The sequence below is a fragment of the Leucopleurus acutus genome, assembly GCF_964270905.1.
Source record: "Leucopleurus acutus genome assembly, chromosome: 7".
Lineage (NCBI taxonomy): Eukaryota > Metazoa > Chordata > Mammalia > Artiodactyla > Delphinidae > Leucopleurus > Leucopleurus acutus.
The window spans coordinates 115,849,248-115,867,544 of NC_139150.1; positions in this window are offsets into that span (position 1 = coordinate 115,849,248).

The window sequence follows — 18,297 nt, forward strand, 5'->3', positions numbered from 1 at the left end:
GACCATGACAATGGATGACTTCAATTTAGAGGCAAGGCCATCCTTAAATGCATTCTCCATTCTTCTGCGTCTGTGAAAGAGACGGTGACAGTACATGACTCCTCCTTAGAGGCAAAACCATCAATTGTTCTCCATTCTTCTGCCTCTACATTTGAAGCAGGAGCTACATGAATCATTTATAATGGGTTTTTTGGGGTAATCATCAAAGTCAGGTCCTTACAACTTGTGGATCTGAATGTCTACCCTAGCCAGCCAGCAAAGGCATAGGATGACCTTCAAACCCTTTAAAATGGTCCCCCCTTGGGGCTAAGGATTAAAAATCCTTTTAGTGTTCCCTTGAGAAGTTCATGACTCCAGAGTAGGCATTTAAACAGTTTTATCAAAGAACAGACAAGTTTTCTACTACTTCCTCCACCTGTTGTATTTTAAGCCTATACTCCATGTATCCCACAGATCTCTGGGATCTCATGAGACTTGTGCCCATATAATTGGCACATTTGAAACTGAAAGAACTTAACTCATACAGAAACAAACTCACTCTACTGTCCTTCATTTCTGTACAAGACACAGTTTTTAAAGGACTTTCTCTCCTTCATTTGACAATGAAACATGGTATAAAAGCCTGCAGGGGATTGGATTATTTCGAGCGATGGTCTCCCCATTTTCTCAGATCTCATCTTGCTCAAACACTGCTGCTCAAGGGCTTTTGAAGAATAGCTCTCCACTGCCTATGAAATAAAAAACTTAACCTTATTAGCCTGGACTCACAGCATCTGTGATTTACCTTACTTTTTTTTTTTTTAAAAAATATTTGGCTGCGCCGGGTCTTAGTTGCAGCACGTGGGACCTTTGTTGTGGCATGTGGGATCTAGTTCCCTGACCAGGGATCGAACCCGGGCCCCCTGCATTGGGAGTCAGGAGTCTTAGCCGCTGGACCACCAGGGAAGTCTCTGTGATTTGCCTTCTGACTCATCGCCCTCGACCCTTCCCCATCACATGTTACCTGCCAGCAATACTCATTAAGAGCAACACCCTCAAAATGTCACGCTCTCTCCTCTCTTTGGACCTTCACACGTAACATTTCTCAAAATAACTTACCTGATTTGTGTGCCTGGGAAACTCCTATTCATCCTTCACATCTTAGCTCAAAGCTGTCACGTCCTATCACCCCCCAGCCAATGAATCCTGCTGCCCTGTGCTCCAGACACTTTGCTCGTGTCCATCTGCAAGGGGTCTCAGCCTTGGCTGTACATCCTGAGTTCATTACATCAGAATCTCTAAAGATGAGACACAGGCATCAGCATTTTTAAAAACTCCCCTAGTGATTCCAAAAAAAGGACCACTTTTTTTCCTCCCCCTAATGAAGACTCCAGGCAAGCAATGACCATGCAATTACTCTTATAAACTCAGTGCCTAGTACAAAATCAATAAATACATAGAGCCTGGGAAGTAACTTTCTTCAAAATGTGTTTGTCACTACTGAATTCTTTAGAATATAAGTCCAGGGAATAGCAAAAACTGCTTAATCCAAATCTTTTTCAAATCACCTCCCATCACTTTCAGAGAAGGAAGGGGACTTTCCCTTCAAAATTGCTATTTTTTAATGGGGTTCAATGTATCTTATTCATTTAGCACAACAGAAAAAAATACAAAAATAAGTAAAATTAGCAAGTTCCCTTCAAAAACAATCATCATCTGCAGTGGAGAAAGGGGGTATTACCTAGTAGAGTCCCTGGTCCATGCTGTCTGCTCAGTAATGGCCGCTGGTATTATGGCTCCCTTTTCCCGGCAAGGCTGCCGTATTAACTTGCCTCACACAAAGGCATCTGGAGATGACACTAGAAGAGGAAATAAAATGACTTTCCAAATGCTTCCTCTCATTAATGTACAGCCCATGAGATTTCCTGACTTCATTCATCATAAACAGAGAGGTGGTTGCAGCTTTAGAAATTCAATGGATATGTTCCGTATGACACACAGGCAAAAAAGACCCAGTTCTGTTCCACCTTTTCTCACTCCATTTGGCTACCGCTATATAAGGCCTGCTTTTCTAGACCCTTCTTTTTTTCCTCAGAACGCTGGCTCTACGTTTACCCAAAAAGCCTTCAGATTGTTCCAGGGCTAGCCAGCTACTTCTTAGCTTAATCACACAACTCCGCTCCGACACAGGCCCTTCTTTCCTTGGGGTTGTGATTCACCACCACACAAGCTGAGTCATTCAGTCACAATCGCATTTTTTGCCTCCACCTGAGTGACTTTCTTTGGGCAGGCTGCCTTTGTCAAGCATTAAGTGGCAACATTTATTTATGCCATAGCATTTCTTAGTACCCAAGGTACAGATCAACCCTGCAGGCTTTTGAGGCATGAGTTAAAGTGGCAGCTCTCTGTGTTACAGTGACAGCAAAATTTGAGTTAGCTGCAAGTCTCAATAAACAAGTATGTTTATATTTAATTTAATTTTTATCCAATTCAGGATGAACTTTAAAAAATCATTCTGTTTTCATCCCTTGGTTTCATGCTTTAGTAAGTGCCATGCATGAATTCAATAAGGTTTTTCTTTTTTTTTTTTTTTTTTTTTTTGCGGTACGTGGGCCTCTCACTGTTGTGGCCTCTCCCACTACGGAGCACAGGCTCCGGATGCGCAGGCCCAGCGGCCATGGCTCACCGGCCCAGCTGCTCCGCGGCATGTGGGATCTTCCCAGACCAGGGCACGAACCCGCGTCCCCTGCATCGGCAGGCGGACTCTCAACCACTGCACCACCAGGGAAGCCCAAGGTTTTTCTTTTGACAGTTAAGTCTTGCAGTGTGGGTTCATAATTATGACTGTAGCTTTTCACTGACTAGGCCTTCAGGAATTGATTAAGCTACACACAGAAGACCAGACCTTCTTGGCATAGACTAGCTAGCTGTTGAACAAACGCCTCTCCTCTTCCTCCTGGGCACCCACATTTCCCAGCTGCCCTTGCAGTTAGGTGTGGCCATGTGACTGCATCCCGGCCAATGAAATGCAGACAGAAGTAATGCAGGTGAATTCCAGGCCTGGCCCATTAAAACTCTCTAAGCACCATCCTCCATACTCTTTCCTACTGTCTCATGACCTTGGAGGCCATATGTTGAAAACAGCAGAGCCACGTGATGCATACAGCCTGGGTACCAGCATTCCCACTTGCAGAAATGTCGCCCACCTATCAGGAATACCTTTCTTGGACCTTACATGAGAAAGAAAGAAATCTCTATTTTTTTAAGCCCCTGAGGCTTTGGACTTACATGTTATAGCATAGTTTTACCTTAACTCATAAAGATTTATACTGTACTTTTAAAACTAAATTGCTATGTTCCCCCAATAAGAGTATTATATTTTCATTGTTTACTATGTAGAAAATACTCCACACTGGCATGTTAATGTCACCTGAAAAATGCTTGTAGAAATAAATCTCTGATAAGAACTTTGTTAATGATAACATCCTTCCTTTTTCGTGAACACGGAAGGTTAAAAAAAAAAAGACCCCCTCAACTGAAATGCATTATTCTAATTAATGTTTTAGGAACGGCAGAGGTTATTCTAATAACTAAACGCAGAGTATTAAGCAATTTTGGAATTGTAACTTTCTCAGGCCCCCAAGACATGACGCAGTCAGTTGCAATGACAGTATTTCTATTTTACAACTAGGATACAATCTGGGCTCTGCTCGAAATTTTCTCAGCATACCTCAGTACATGTGGAAATGGAAACTGTCATGCAGTTGAGGCTTGCTATAGTACCTTATTGTTTCTGGGACACAAATATATCTAACTTTCACAAGTTATATGCAAAGCTTTATATTCAGTGTCACATTCCTTCAGATAAGTGTTTAGGCTTGCTGTCTGCTTCACTCTTCTTTTGTTTACTCACTCAGACATTTATTAAATAGTGACTATGAATTGTCTAGGTGCTTGGGGCACAAGACTGAATGTGAAACAGTCTTGATAACTGAGGAGCGTATGGGTCTGGGCAGAGGGGGACTAATTCTCATGAGGAAAGATACAGGAGAATCTTCACATACAAGATTATATCTGATAGAGGTCTAGAAAGGAGGAGTGAGAGTGTGATAGGAGTAAACCAAGGAAGGGCATCTCAAGCTGAGAGAACAGGGACCAAGTCATAAGATTCTTAATGAACCTGAAGTATCTGGGGAATGATGAGTTCATTTGGGCTAGACTTTAGGGGGAAACTGGGGAGTACCAGAATAGGAGGCTGGAGAGGCAGACTGGGGGCCAAGTTATAGGGCCTTGGATGATAGTCTATAAATCTTGAACATTTATTTTCTGTGTAAGAGGGTGGCCAACAAATAGATAATCATAGATGATAGATTTTTTTTTAAGATGTTGGGGGTAGGAGTTTATTTATTTGTTTTTGCTGTGTTGGGTTTTCGTTTCTGTGCAAGGGCTTTCTCTAGTTGTGGCAAGCGGGGGCCACTCACTATTGTGGCCTCTCTTGATGCGGAGCACAGGCTCCAGACGCGCAGGCTCAGCAGCTGTGGCTCATGGGCCTAGTTCCTCTGTGGCATGTGGGATCCTCCCAGACCAGGGCTCAAACCCGTGTCCCCTGCATTAGCAGGCAGATTCTCAACCACTGCGCCACCAGGGAAGCCCTAGATGATAGATTTTAAGCAGAGCAGTGAGTGACCTGATCGTGTTAGGTTTAGGGGAAATAATTCTAGGCATAGCACGGAGGATGGCCTAGAACAGAGATAACCCTGGAAGCACAGAGGCCAATTAGGAGGCTGTTGAAATATTGAAGTAGAGGAGGCACTTGATTTGGGAGAGGTTTGAGACAGAAATCAGTATTTTATTTGTTAGCTGTTTGGGTGTAAGGGAGAAGAAGTTAAAGATGCCTGAGGTTTCCAGCTGTGGTATCTAGGTGGACAATGATACCAAAAGCTAAAAGCTAAATTTATAAAGGAGAGCAAAGCAGAGGTGAAGCTAAAGAGGTTGGTCGTGGATTTGTGATAAAAGTAACTGTGGAGTGTCTAGGTGGCACAAATACTAAAAGTACACTGTAGTTTACAGTCTCAAAGTGTCTCCTTATTAATAGTTCATATTAATTGCAAATGTGAAAAAGATACTTTTTTTTTTACAGTGGAGAAACCAGGAAGTCACCACCTTAACCTAATGATGAGTCAACACCAAAATGTCTCCCGATACAATACACTGATAAGGATGCCGCATCACTTAAGAAATTCTTCTGCCAGAAATCCATAACCTGATCCTAATCATGAGAAAATATCACACAACCCCCATTATGTTACAAACAACTGCCCTGTGTTCTTCAACCATGTCAGTGCCACAAATGACCAAGAAAGGTAAGGAACTCTTCCAGATTAAAGGTAACTAAAGAGATATGACAATAAAATGCAATGTGTGATCCTGGATAGGGTCTTGGATTGGGAGAGAGGGGAACTGCTATTAAAAAACATTACTGGGGGCTTACCTGGTGGCACAGTGGTTGAGAGTCCGCCTGCCGATGCAGGGGACACAGGTTCGTGCCCTGGTCCGGGAGGATCCCACATGCCGCGGAGCGGCTGGACCCGTGAGCCATGGCCGCTAAGCCTGTGCGTCCAGAGCCTGTGCTCCGCAACGAGAGAGGCCACAACAGTGAGAGGCCCGCGTACCGCAAAAAACAAAAACAAAAACATTACTGAGGTGTAGCTGCTACAGCTGGGTAGTAACTGATGGGCTCTGGAGATTTCAGACTTGGGTCACGTCCCCGCACCCCGTCCTCTCACCACTTCCAGCGCCTGCGCGCGCCTCAACTATACGTGAGACATCCGGGCACTGCACGACTAGAGTCCGCAGCTTACGCGCGCGACCTGCGTGATCTTCTCCCTGTGCGACTGCGCGAACCCATCCGTTTGACCTACGGAGATGTGGCTGAGAGTGGACTGCTGGTGGACACATCTGTTAAAAGCAACCAAAAGGGCTTCCCTGGTGGCGCAGTGGTTGAGAGTCCGCTTGCCGATGCAGGGGACATAGGTCCGTGCCTCAGTCTGGGGGGGATCCCACATGCCGCGGAGCGGCTGGGCCCTTGAGCCATGGCCGCTGAGCCTGCGCGTCCGGAGCCTGTGCTCCGCAACGGGAGAGACCACAACAGTGAGAGGCCCGTGTACTGCGAAAAAAAAAGCAACCAAAAGTTCCTTTTTCAAAGAAATTTGGTTAGCACCCCCACCTCCCCGCCCAGCACCCAGTTTTACAAAATAAAGAACCTCAAAAACTTTACCACCTGCTGTGACTTGCACACGAAGGGAGGGAAAGATAGCTGCTGTTCTCATTGACTGCTAATGGGGCGCTCCAGCTTTGACCAGGAGATGAACTGTTTGGAAGATTCAAATTCAAAATATAAACACATTTATCTTAAGACCTATCTTAGGTAGCAACCTAAGAAAAACAGATAAGAGACCCAGAGACTAGAGATCCAGTGTCTAAAAGAAAATTCGAGAACCAATGGAAGAAAAGCAATATTTGGAGAAGAGAATAGTTTTCTTGAGCCGAAGAAAAATGTTTCATCTTCAGATGAGAAGTCCCTACCACAGTCAACACAAAATCGACGAAAATTGTTCAGTACCTAGATGTGAAGAGCTAACGTTTTAAATTTCAAAGATGAAGAATGTCATCGTTTTTTAGAAAAAAGATTATCCACAAAGTACAAAATCTGGCTTCTGCGTGTCAGAGTAACAGCATACACAAGACAACATATGTAATATTTTGAAGGGGGAGGCTGTTTGTGACTCAATAATAGTATGTCAAGTCATGGGTGAAAGCCACAGAAATCTCACTTATATACGGGCTCTGAAGATTTCAACCCTCTCTGAAAAAATTCACTCACGTGTGTACTGTAAATGACTGAAAGGTTAATCAAAATGAAGACTTTTGAAGTAAAACTGCATGGTAGAAGTCCTGATGGTGAGTGTAAAAGTCAATTAAATTGGGAAGTCAGTGTAATTGTTGTAAATATGGTCTAAAAGCACTGCAAATGTTTTTAAAAGTTCAAATTTTAACCCGTTTTGTTTGTTTTAAAAAATCTATTGGTAAGAATAATTTGGTTCAGTTGAAAAATTATTGAGACTTAGGAAAGTTTGAATTAGAAGTACCTACTAGATAATAGTACTGTGTATCACCATTAAATTTTCTAAATTTAAGAATTGCACTGTGGTTACGTTACAGAATGGCATTGTTCTTAGGAAATACTGAAGGGTCACTGGGGAAACGACTGTATACACACACAAGAGGGAGAGAGAGAAAGCAAGTGTAGTTAAACGTTAACTGGGGAAGCTGGGTAAAGGGTGTACTGGAGCTTTGTGTTATTTTTGCACATCTTCTGTACACTTGAAATCATTTCAAAATAAAATGTTTAAAAATAGTGTTTTTTTAAATGTAGAATCAGGATGTTATTAATATTCTGGCGAGAGACATTTCCATGCGGTGGTTGGAGTCAAAGCCAGTTTGGGTGGGCTTATGGAGCAAGAGACGGAAAGAGTAGAGAAAATGAGAGGGGCCTCTTGGCCCTAAAACATAGATACGTGCCTGCTTAAGTCTTGGATGTTCATAGTTTGAGTTTTCATAGGCAGATCACATATGTAAACTCACTGATGGATGTACCCATATAGATTTATTCCATGCTCTCATGTGAGAAGACATAAATTCTTCAGGGCTCTTGTTATTCTAAACAGGAAATTCCAATTAATTTTTAGACGGAGATTAGAATTCTGGCCAAGGTGCAGCACCAGGTGAGGAAAGAGAAATACCAGCAGAGGTGCTGAGGTTTGTTACCAGTGACCAGGGTGCTGCATTCTCACCGGCCCCTCCCCTTCCTGGAAAGTGAGGGCAGGATTCTTGGGTACAGACCAGTGATTGCTTGATTGGCTCTGGCCCTCGGTGTCTACATAATTATACTCTTTACTCATGAAACAAAATGGAAGTGGTTGTGTAAACACATTACATGTCATTACCAAAAATCACAACATGGCTTCTTCCTGGCTGCCCAGCTAAATATCTAAATTACCCACTCTGCCAAGGAGGGGAGAAAACTGGACCCAAGGAAAAACAGGGAAGAGAATGACTTAAGATGGGAATGTTTGTAAAACCTTTATTTGTGATTAAAGTGTTTTTAAAATATATGAAGGACATTTTAAAAATGTACATAATTCCAGTATCTCAACAACATAATGATTTGCATTTGTTTGGAGTTCTTTCAAACTTTTATCCATATGGATATATTGCTTCTAAGTTCATCAAACTATATATATATTAAACATTTAAAAATTTTATGCGTTATGTAACATTATTTTAGAAACACTTCCCTTGATTTTCACTTTTATCATAAATTTTTGATAACCATGTTACATTCCATTGTATTTATATATAATATATATATATACTTTATTTAATCATTTATTTATTGGATGCAAATGCTGTTTTTTAAAAAAATTATTAATAACTGCTGTAAATGTCTTTATACATACGGATTTTTCTCCTTTTGAATTTACATATTTCCTCAATTCCAAGATACACATTTTTCTTCCTTTATTATATATCAGGGTACATTTTGGTATAAGGTGACAATATTCTTTCTCTTCAGAAAGTTAGTATTAAAGATGTTGCATCTTAAAATTGGTAGTCTAGGGCTTCCCTGGTGGCGCAGTGGTTGAGAGTCCGCCTGCCGATGCAGGGGACACGGGTTCGTGCCCCGGTCTGGGAGGATCCCCCATGCCGCGGAGCGGCTGGGCCCCTGAGCCATGGCCGCTGAGCCTGTGCGTCCAGAACCTGTGCTCCGTAATGGCGGGAGAGGCCACAACAGTGAGAGGCCCGCATACCGAAAAACAAACAGACAAGAGTACGTTTGTCCTCTTGAATAGCGCCAAACACCGAACTTCTACAACAAAAAAGAAATACTACCATCTTTGACTTTCTGTTACATCTAATGGTAAGGTCAATGCGTATATCGGCACCCACAAAATGGAGGCCACGCCAGCGGCACGGCCCACATCACAATTCTAACCCTAAGTCAGCCTGCACTTAGGAGAAATACCTCTCAAGGGAACCTAACACACACCAGTCACAGCCCTCCAACTCAGCTTTAGGTCGCTCACCTTACCCTAAAAAATAGTGTAACAGGGAAGAGCTAAATGGGACTCCATGTTGGATCTGTTTCTTTGACTTTAGCCCTTGCTTTTCGTTGCTTTTGTTATTATAATCATACATAATGGCCTGCCTCAGGGAACCCTGCCCCTCCGCTGTTCAGCTCTCAGGGAGATAATCTGACCCTGCGGCCTGTGAATGACTACGAGAAACTAACAGATCCCCTCTGAGGCTTGCCATTCCAGGAGATGTTTTGCAAGACTGATGGCCCTTTTACTTTACTTCCTCACTGCCTCTCCCTCTCTGATTTCATAAAGGAAACCCGCATCGAGACCCCGATAGGAGGGTTTCTCGGAGACTCTAGTCTGCCGTCTTCTCGGTCAGCCGTCTTCCTTGAATCACACCTCGTGTCCGATTCATTGACCTGTCGTGTGGTGAGCGGAGCGAGCTTGGATTCGGTAACAATAGGATTGCCCGTCTTGTAAGGAGATCCACAGCCTCCTAGCCAACTGTGTGCTGTTTGCACGTTGCCTCTTCCAATATCCTCTAAAACTCTCTCTTGCCCATAATCCCTCAAGAAGAGCAGTCTGCTGCTTGTGAGGCACTGTACCCCTACTCCATGGATTGCTTTCCCTTGAATAAAGGGCATCAGATTCATTACTAAATTTAGTTTTGTCATTTGACACGAACAATGCTGGGTTTTATAAATATCTGTTAAATGATATACAAATCCATGTACAGTGATGTTGATATTTTTTACTGGGCCTAGAACATCTCATTGTTTGGTGTTTGCTTAAAAAGAGGGAAAGGATAATGAAGTTAAGTAATCAGAATTCATAAATAGAGTTTCATTTTTAAGATAAATAGTATGCTTAGAAGTGGCAACCTCTTCGTTCATGGTTTCTGGCTCACAGCTTCCCCAAACCCTTGGAATTTCCTGAGTGAAAAGAGTAAGTGAGAGTGTCTTTTGTTATAATATCTGGTCTCCTGTCCTCAGTTCCTGAAATCCCTTCAGAGCCATAAAGGTGAAATGGGTGTCTTGTTATTCAAAACAAGGCCTTTCCACTACTACCGGGTTTGTGTTCTTGAGGTGACTTTTGGAAAGCTCCTAAGGAGGGGGGCTGGTTGCCAGGGGAACCAACCTTGATGAGGGGGTTGGAACTTTCAGTCCCACCCCCTGATTTCCAGGGAAGGGAGAGGGGAGAGGGGCTGGAGGGTGAATCAATCACCAGTGGCCAGTGAGTCAGTCAATTATGCTTGTATAATGAAGCCTCTGTAGAAACCCAGAAGGATGGGATTTGGGGGCTTCTGGGTTGGTGAACATGTAGAGGTGCTGGGAGAGTGGGGCGCTCGGAGAGGGCTTTGGAGTTCTGTGCCACTTCTCCATACCTTGCCCTCTGCCTCTCATCCAATTTGGTTGTTCCTGAGGTACCTTCTTTTATAATAATCCAGTGGTCTAATGAGTAAAATGTTTTCCTGAGTTCTGTGAGCCATTCCAGCAAATTAATCAAACACGAGGAGGGGGTTGTGGGAACCTCTGATTTATAGGCCAGAAGTACAGAGAAGTACTTCTGTCAGAAGTACAGAGAACAGTCTGGACTTGCAGTTGGCATGTGAAGTGGTGGTGGGGAACAGTGTTGTGAGACTGAATCCCTAACCTGTGGGATCTGATGCTCTCTCCTGGTAGTTAGGGTCAGAATTGAATTAAATTTGTGGGACACCCAGCTGGTGTGGGGAATCCCCCCATACATGTCATCATTGTTCTTAGCGCCTTAAAAACCAAAATAGTAATTTTAGTAATAGTAATTTTAGTATCAACCCCTGGATTTCCAAGCTTACATAAAATGAAGTTATTATTAGGATTTATACTAATATGTATGATATAATATATATCATGTGTATAATAACAGCTATATAGTATTGTGATTGTATTCAGAGATAATAGTCAAGACATGAGATATATAAAATACAGAATTCACTTTGGAAGTCATCTCAGTCGTGGCCTGAGAGGGTGCAAGGCTGCAAAGACAAGGGTCCTTGCTGAGTCAGGAAGTGCCATAGATGGAAGCCCAAATGCCAGACTTTGCCCTCTGTTCTGCCTACAGCAGGGCCCAGCTGTCTCTTGTTGCCCAGTAGATGCTGATAAACACAGAGAGGCAAGCTCTTCAGTTGCTCTTTCATACTGGTAATAGATCTGACTGTAAAGCGTTTTCTCTCCTAGTGTCAAAATATAAAGGGAGAGCCCCACATGAATCTGACCCCAGGAGTTTTGAACATAAAAACCCAGTTGGTAGCACATTATAATTTTAAAGCACATTTAATTTCCTACAAGGCAGGAAATAATTCCATATGAATTCAACCAGTGCATGTAACAAGATCATTACAGTACTAGCAAAGAAGGTCATCTTTTTCACTTTGAAAAAGGAAAGAGTGAATTAGGTGGGATGTAGGTTTAGTAGACAGAAAGGTGGTCTCAGGGACCCTTTGTGCCCCGGTTGCTGCATTAATTTGTCACCAGTATCGTTTCTCACGGGTGATGGCTGATCTTGGTGAGTAGAAATGGCTAGTAGCTAAGAATAATCATTAAGAAATAGAAGGTTTTCTTTATTAAAGGAAAATTGCCTGGTGGTCCATCAGGTTTTTTTTTTTTTTTTCCTTTTTTGGTGTAAGCGGGCCTCTCACTGTTGTGGCCACTCCCGTTGCGGAGCACAGGCTCCGGACGCGCAGGCTCAGCGGCCACTCCGCGGCATGTGGGATCCTCCCGGACTGGGGCATGAACCCGTGTCCCCTGCATCGGCAGGCAGACCCTCAACCACTGCGCCACCAGGGAAGCCCCGGTCTATCAGTTTTACTTAGTGTTTATCATCTCTGTGGTCCATTTAACTTATCAGTTTTCTGTTATCAGGAAGGGTTGCAGAAAAGTGAGGGTGCAAGGAGAAATAAAGAAGTTTGAAGCTGAAACCAACCTCAACATGAGAAGTGGAGCCTTTACTAATTGCATTCTGCTTCTTTTAGCCTTTGGGCAATCTGAAGGACACAGCCATCAAAATTGCAGCCATCACGTGGAGCTTTTTTCCCCCAAGAATCACCATAAAATTGGTTCCCACACTGTGGACCTAAAACGAGGGGGTGTGGATTGCTACTTCTCTCTCTTGACATTTCACTTGATTTTCGAAGGAAAGGTGACTAAGAACTTTATGAAATTCAAATATGGTTACTGATAGAAATCTAGATTGTCATGAAAAGCCCAATAAGAAATTTAGTGGTAAGGGAGATAAAAGATTTGCTCTGGTAAATGGGGTGATACATATATTAAATTATATATATATATATATATTATATATATATAATTTTTTGGTTAGGTGTAATAATATTTAACTATTGGGGTTTTTTGCAAATTTGTCAACTTTGGACATACTGAGATCCAGTAAGTCCCTGATCAACATTAATATACATTAATGTTGTATAAACTGAGTTCAACATTAGTATAAACTAAGTAATTTGTAATGTAAGTGTTTATCCATTTTTTTCATTAAGTATACAAATTTGGAAAAATAATAAATTTTGAGGCATATGTAGAATAAACTGACACATTCCTTCATCTACAAAAGTCACATCAGATTCATGAGAAAGCAAGATTGAGTTGTCATGTTAAGTAGTGCCTCCGTCTGTTCATTTATTACTTTATTCATCAGTACATCCTGGTAAATACCTGGAAGAAAGGGCCTGATGTGTAGCATTTGCCAGTTTCTGTGGTGTAAATACTCCACCATGGCCTATTTCAAGGCTGCTGAACACTGAGTTGCCAAGAGATGGCAATTATCAGCTCCTGTTAGATGGTAAGGGCTGGCTTGAGAATTCTACTGCCCGTAACCAGGGAAATTCAACGGTTTAGAACGTTCACATAAAGGATGAGAGGGGATGACGGGCTGAGGCTGGTGAGGCAGGCAGAGTCAGACATGAAGAGCCTTGAATGTCTAGTCAAGAGATTCAGTGACCATAGGACTTGGCAGTTGTTCAGGTAAGAGATGACAGTGGCTGTCACCAATGTAGTGACCACAGTATTTTGAAGGAATCCTGGGAAGAAATGATGGTATCCTTAACTATGTTAGTGCCATGGGATTTTGTAGATGGAGAGTAAAAAGACGGCAGAGACCCTGACTATGTTTATATCCATGGGACTTTGTAAATAGCGAGGTAGGAAATGAGGATGTTCCTACCTAGGAACATGTTCCTACAAAATTATGATCGATGTAACCATGGGAGTGACCATGGTATTTTGTAGATATCCAGTTAAGATAGAATAGTGGCCTTAACTATCAATACAGTACTGAAATCGGGATTTCTCAGGTAGGCAGGTAGAAGCTGATCGTGTCCCTTACCACATTAGTGAACATGGTGTTTTATGGTAGTCCCGGTATGATGGTGAACCTAACCACAAAAGCAACCATGGGATTTTTCAGGGGTTTAGTGAAGAGATGATGGTGTCCTTAACCATGAAATTGATGATGGGATTTTGCAGGTATATGCAGTCAAGACATGTTAGTGATCCTAACACCAGTACTGAGCAAGGGATTTTGTAAGTATTCAGGTTAGAGATGCTGGTGTCCCTAAAAATGTGACGACCATGGGTTGAAGGTGTCTAGGTAAGACATGATGTATAACTGACAATGGTAGTACCAAGATACTTTATAGTTACCCAGGTTAGAGATGATGTGTCCCTAACAATGACATTTATCTGGATAATTGGTAGGTCTCTGTGTAAGATATGTTTTTCTAAACCTAATAAAGACTACAGGCTTCTGTATTTATCCAGGTAAAGATGATGTGTCGTAAACCGGTATGGTAACCAAGGTACTTTGCAAGTATCTAGTCAAGAACTGATGGTAAACCTAGAGTGAATATGGGACTATGAAGGTATTGTAGGGGAAGAAAACACATTTTCCCTCTAGTGTTCTAGGTTCTTGGCTGAAACCCTCCTGTAATAAAAGACAGATTAACAGGGGAAAAACAAATGATTTTAATTACATATGCACATACGTACATATGGGAGCCCCACAAAGATATATGAAAAGGCAGCCAGGCAACTGAGGCTTATATACATACCATCCTGAGCTAAGGGAAGAGACAGGGGTCTGGGGTTTCCAAGGGGAGGAAGGCAATTTACAGGAAGCCGAGAAGAAGAAATAGATGGTAAACAAAGTTTGCCCTGCCATGAAGGTAAGTCTCTCAGGTGAAAAAGTGATCTCCAGTAATAGCTCTCTTTCTGGTGCAAGCCCCCTTTCTAATGTAAATTTCCCTTACAAAAGGGTAACTTCTACCCTGCTTTTAGAGCTTCTATGTCTTCAGTTTCTCAAAATAACAAGCTCAAAATAATCCTTGTGCCAAGGAAGCCTATTTTGTGGTTGCATACTCTGCTACCCTTCAGTATCCATTAAGTAATGATGGTGACTTAAATCATGGCAATGACCATGGGTTTTTCAGGTGTTCTGGTAAGAGATGATATATCTCTGAGATTGTCACCATGATTTTTTGCAGGTTCCAGTAAAGAAATGAAGTTGAAATTTACCACAGTAGTAACCATGGGATTTAATATGACAAGGAAAGAATGTGGGCTTTAACCAAGTAGACTTCACAGTATTTTGTAACTGTCCAGATAAGTTATCATGGTGTCACTCACCACAGTACAGACCATGGAATTTTTCAGGTTCCAATCAGTAGACGATGGTGAACCTAATGGAGTAAATGTGAGACTTTGCTAATATCCAGGTAAAAGATGATGTGGGCCTTAAACACATTAGAGAACATATGATTTTCAGATATCTAGAAGAGTGATGATGCTGTCCCAAACTCTTATCGTAGCCATGTGGTTTTTTTGGACTATCAAATATATTTAATTTTATTTTTATTTATTTATTTTAAACATCTTTATTGGGGTATAATTGCTTTACAGTGGTGTGTTAGTTTCTGCTTTATAACAAAGTGAATCAGTTATACATATACATATGTTCCCATATCTCTTCCCTCTTGCATCTTCCTCCCTCCCACCCTCCCTATCCCACCCCTCCAGGCCGTCACAAAACACCGAGCTGATATCCCTGTGTCATGCAGCTGCTTCCCACTAGCTATCCACCTTACGTTTGGTAGTGTATATATATGTCCATGCCTCTCTCTCGCTTTGTCACAGCTCACCCTTCCCCCTCCCCATATCCTCAAGTCCATTCTCCAGTAGATCTGTGTCTTTATTCCTGTCTTACCCCAGGTTCTTCATGACATTTTTTTCCTTAAATTCCATATATATGTGTTAGCATACGGTATTTGTCTTTCTCTTTCTGACTTACTTCACTCTGTATGACAGACTCTAGGTCTATCCACCTCATTACAAATAGCTCAATTTCATTTCTTTTTATGGCTGAGTAATATTCCATTGTATATATGTGCCACATCTTCTTTATCCATTCATCCGACGATGGGCACTTAAGTTGTTTCCATCTCTGGGCTATTGTAAATACAGCTGCAATGAACATTTTGGTACATGACTCTTTTTGAATTATGGTTTTCTCAGGGTATATGCCCAGTAGTGGGATTGCTGGGTCATATGGTAGTTCTATTTGTGGATTTTTAAGGAACCTCCATACTGTTCTCCATAGTGGGGTACCAATTCACATTCCCACCAGCAGTGCAGGAGTGTTCCCTTTTCTCCACACCCTCTCCAGCATTTATTGTTTCTAGATTTTTCGATGATGGCCATTCTGACTGGTGTGAGATGATATCTCATTGTAGTTTTGATTTGCATTTCTCTAATGATTAATGATGTTGAGCATTCTTTCATGTGTTTGTTGGCAGTCTGTATATCTTCTTTGGAGAAATGTCTATTTAGGTCTTCTGCCCATTTTTGGATTGGGTTGTTTGTTTATTTGTTATTGAGCTGCATGAGCTGCTTGTAAATTAATCCTTTGTCAGTTGCTTCATTTGCAAATATTTTCTCCCATTCTGAGGGTTGTCTTTTGGTCTTGTTTATGGTTTCCTTTGCTGTGCAGAAGCTTTGAAGTTTCATTAGGTCCCATTTGTTTATTTTTGTTTTTATTTCCATTTCTCTAGGAGGTGGGTCAAAAAGGATCTTGCTGTGATTTATGTCATAGAGTGTTCTGCCTATGTTTTCCTCTAAGAGTTTGATAGTTTCTGGCCTTACATTTAGGTCTTTAATCCATTTTGAGCTTATTTTTGTGTATGGTGTTAGGGAGTGATCTAATCTCATACTTGTACATGTAGCTGTCCAGTTTTCCCAGCACCACTTATTGAAGAGGCTGTCCTTTCTCCACTGTACATTCCTGCCTCCTTTATCAAAGATAAGGTGACCATATGTGCCTGGGTTTATTTCTGGGCTTTCTATCCTGTTCCACTGATCTATCTTTCTGTTTTTGTGCCAGTACCATACTGTCTTGATGACTGTAGCTTTGTCTGAAGTCAGGGAGCCTGATTCCTCCAGTTCCTTCTTTCGTTCTCAAGATTGCTTTGGCTATTCGGGGTCTTTTGTGTTTCCATACAAATTGTGAAATTTTTTGTTCTAGTTCTGTGAAAAATGCCAGTGGTAGTTTGATAGGGATTGCATTGAAGCTGTAGATTGCTTTGGGTAGTAGAGTCATTTTCACAATGTTGATTCTTCCAATCCAAGAACATGGTATATCTCTCCATCTATTCGTATCCTTTTTAATTTCTTTCATCAGTGTCTTATAATATTCTGCATACAGGTCTTTTGTCTCCTTAGGTAGGTTTATTCCTAGATATTTTATTCTTTTTGTGGCAGTGGTAAATGGGAGTATTTTCTTGATTTCACTTTAAGATTTTTCATCATTAGTGTATAGGAATGCAAGAGATTTCTGTGCATTAATTTTGTATCCTGCAACTTTACCAGATTCCTTTATTAGCTCTAGTAGTTTTCTGGTAGCATCTTTAGGATTCTCTATGTGTAGTATCATGTCATCTGCAAACAGTGACAGCTTTACTTCTTCTTTTCTGATTTGGATTCCTTTTATTTCCTTTTCTTCTGTGATTGCTGTGGCTAAAACTTCCAAAACTATGTTGAATAAGAGTGGTGAGAGTGGGCAACCTTGTCCTTTTCCTGATCTTAGTGGAAATGCTTTCAGTTTTTCACCATTGAGGATGATGTTGGCTGTGGTTTTGTCATATATGGCCTTTATTATGTTGAGGAAAGTTCCCTCTATGCCTACTTTCTTCAGGGTTTTTATCATAAATGGCTGTTGAATTTTGTCAAAAGCTTTCTCTGCATCTATTGAGATGATCATATGGTTTTTCTCCTTCAATTTTTTAATATGGTTTATCACATTGATACATTTGCGTATATTGAAGAATCCTTGCATTCCTGGAATAAACCCCACTTGATCATGGTGTATGATCCTTTTAATGTGCTGTTGGATTCTGTTTGCTAGTATTTTGTTGAGGATTTTTGCATCTATGTTCATCAGTGATATTGGCCTGTAATTTTCTTTCTTTGTGACATCCTTGTCTGGTTTTGGTATCAAGGTGATGCTGGCCTCGTAGAATGAATTTGGGAGTGTTCCTCTCTCTGCTATATTTTGGAAGAGTTTGAGAAGGATAGGTGTTAGCTCTTCTCTAAATGTTTGATAGAATTCACCTGTGAAGCCATCTGGTCCTGGGCTTTTCTTTGTTGGAAGATTTTTAATCACAGTTTCAATTTCAGTGCTTGTGATTGGTCTGTTCATATTTTCAATTTCTTCCTGATTCAGTCTTCGCAGGTTGTGCATTTCTAAGAATTTGTCCATTTCTTCCACGTTGTCCATTTTATTGGCATAGAGTTGTTTGTAGTAATCTCGCATGATGTTTTTTATTTCTGCAGTGTCAGTTGTTACTTCTCCTTTTTCATTTCTAATTCTATTGATTTGAGTCTTCTCCCTTTTTTTCTTGATGAGTCTGGCTAATGATTTATCTATTTTATCTTCTCAAAGAACCAGCTTTTAGTTTTATTGATCTTTGCTATTGTTTCCTTCATTTCTTTTTCATTTATTTCTGATCTGATTTTATGATTTCTTTCCTTCTGCTGACTTTGGGGTTTTTTTGTTCTTCTTTCTCTAATTGCTTTAGGTGCAAGGTTAGGTTGTTTATTCGAGATGTTTCCTGTTTCTTAAGGTGAGCTTGTATTGC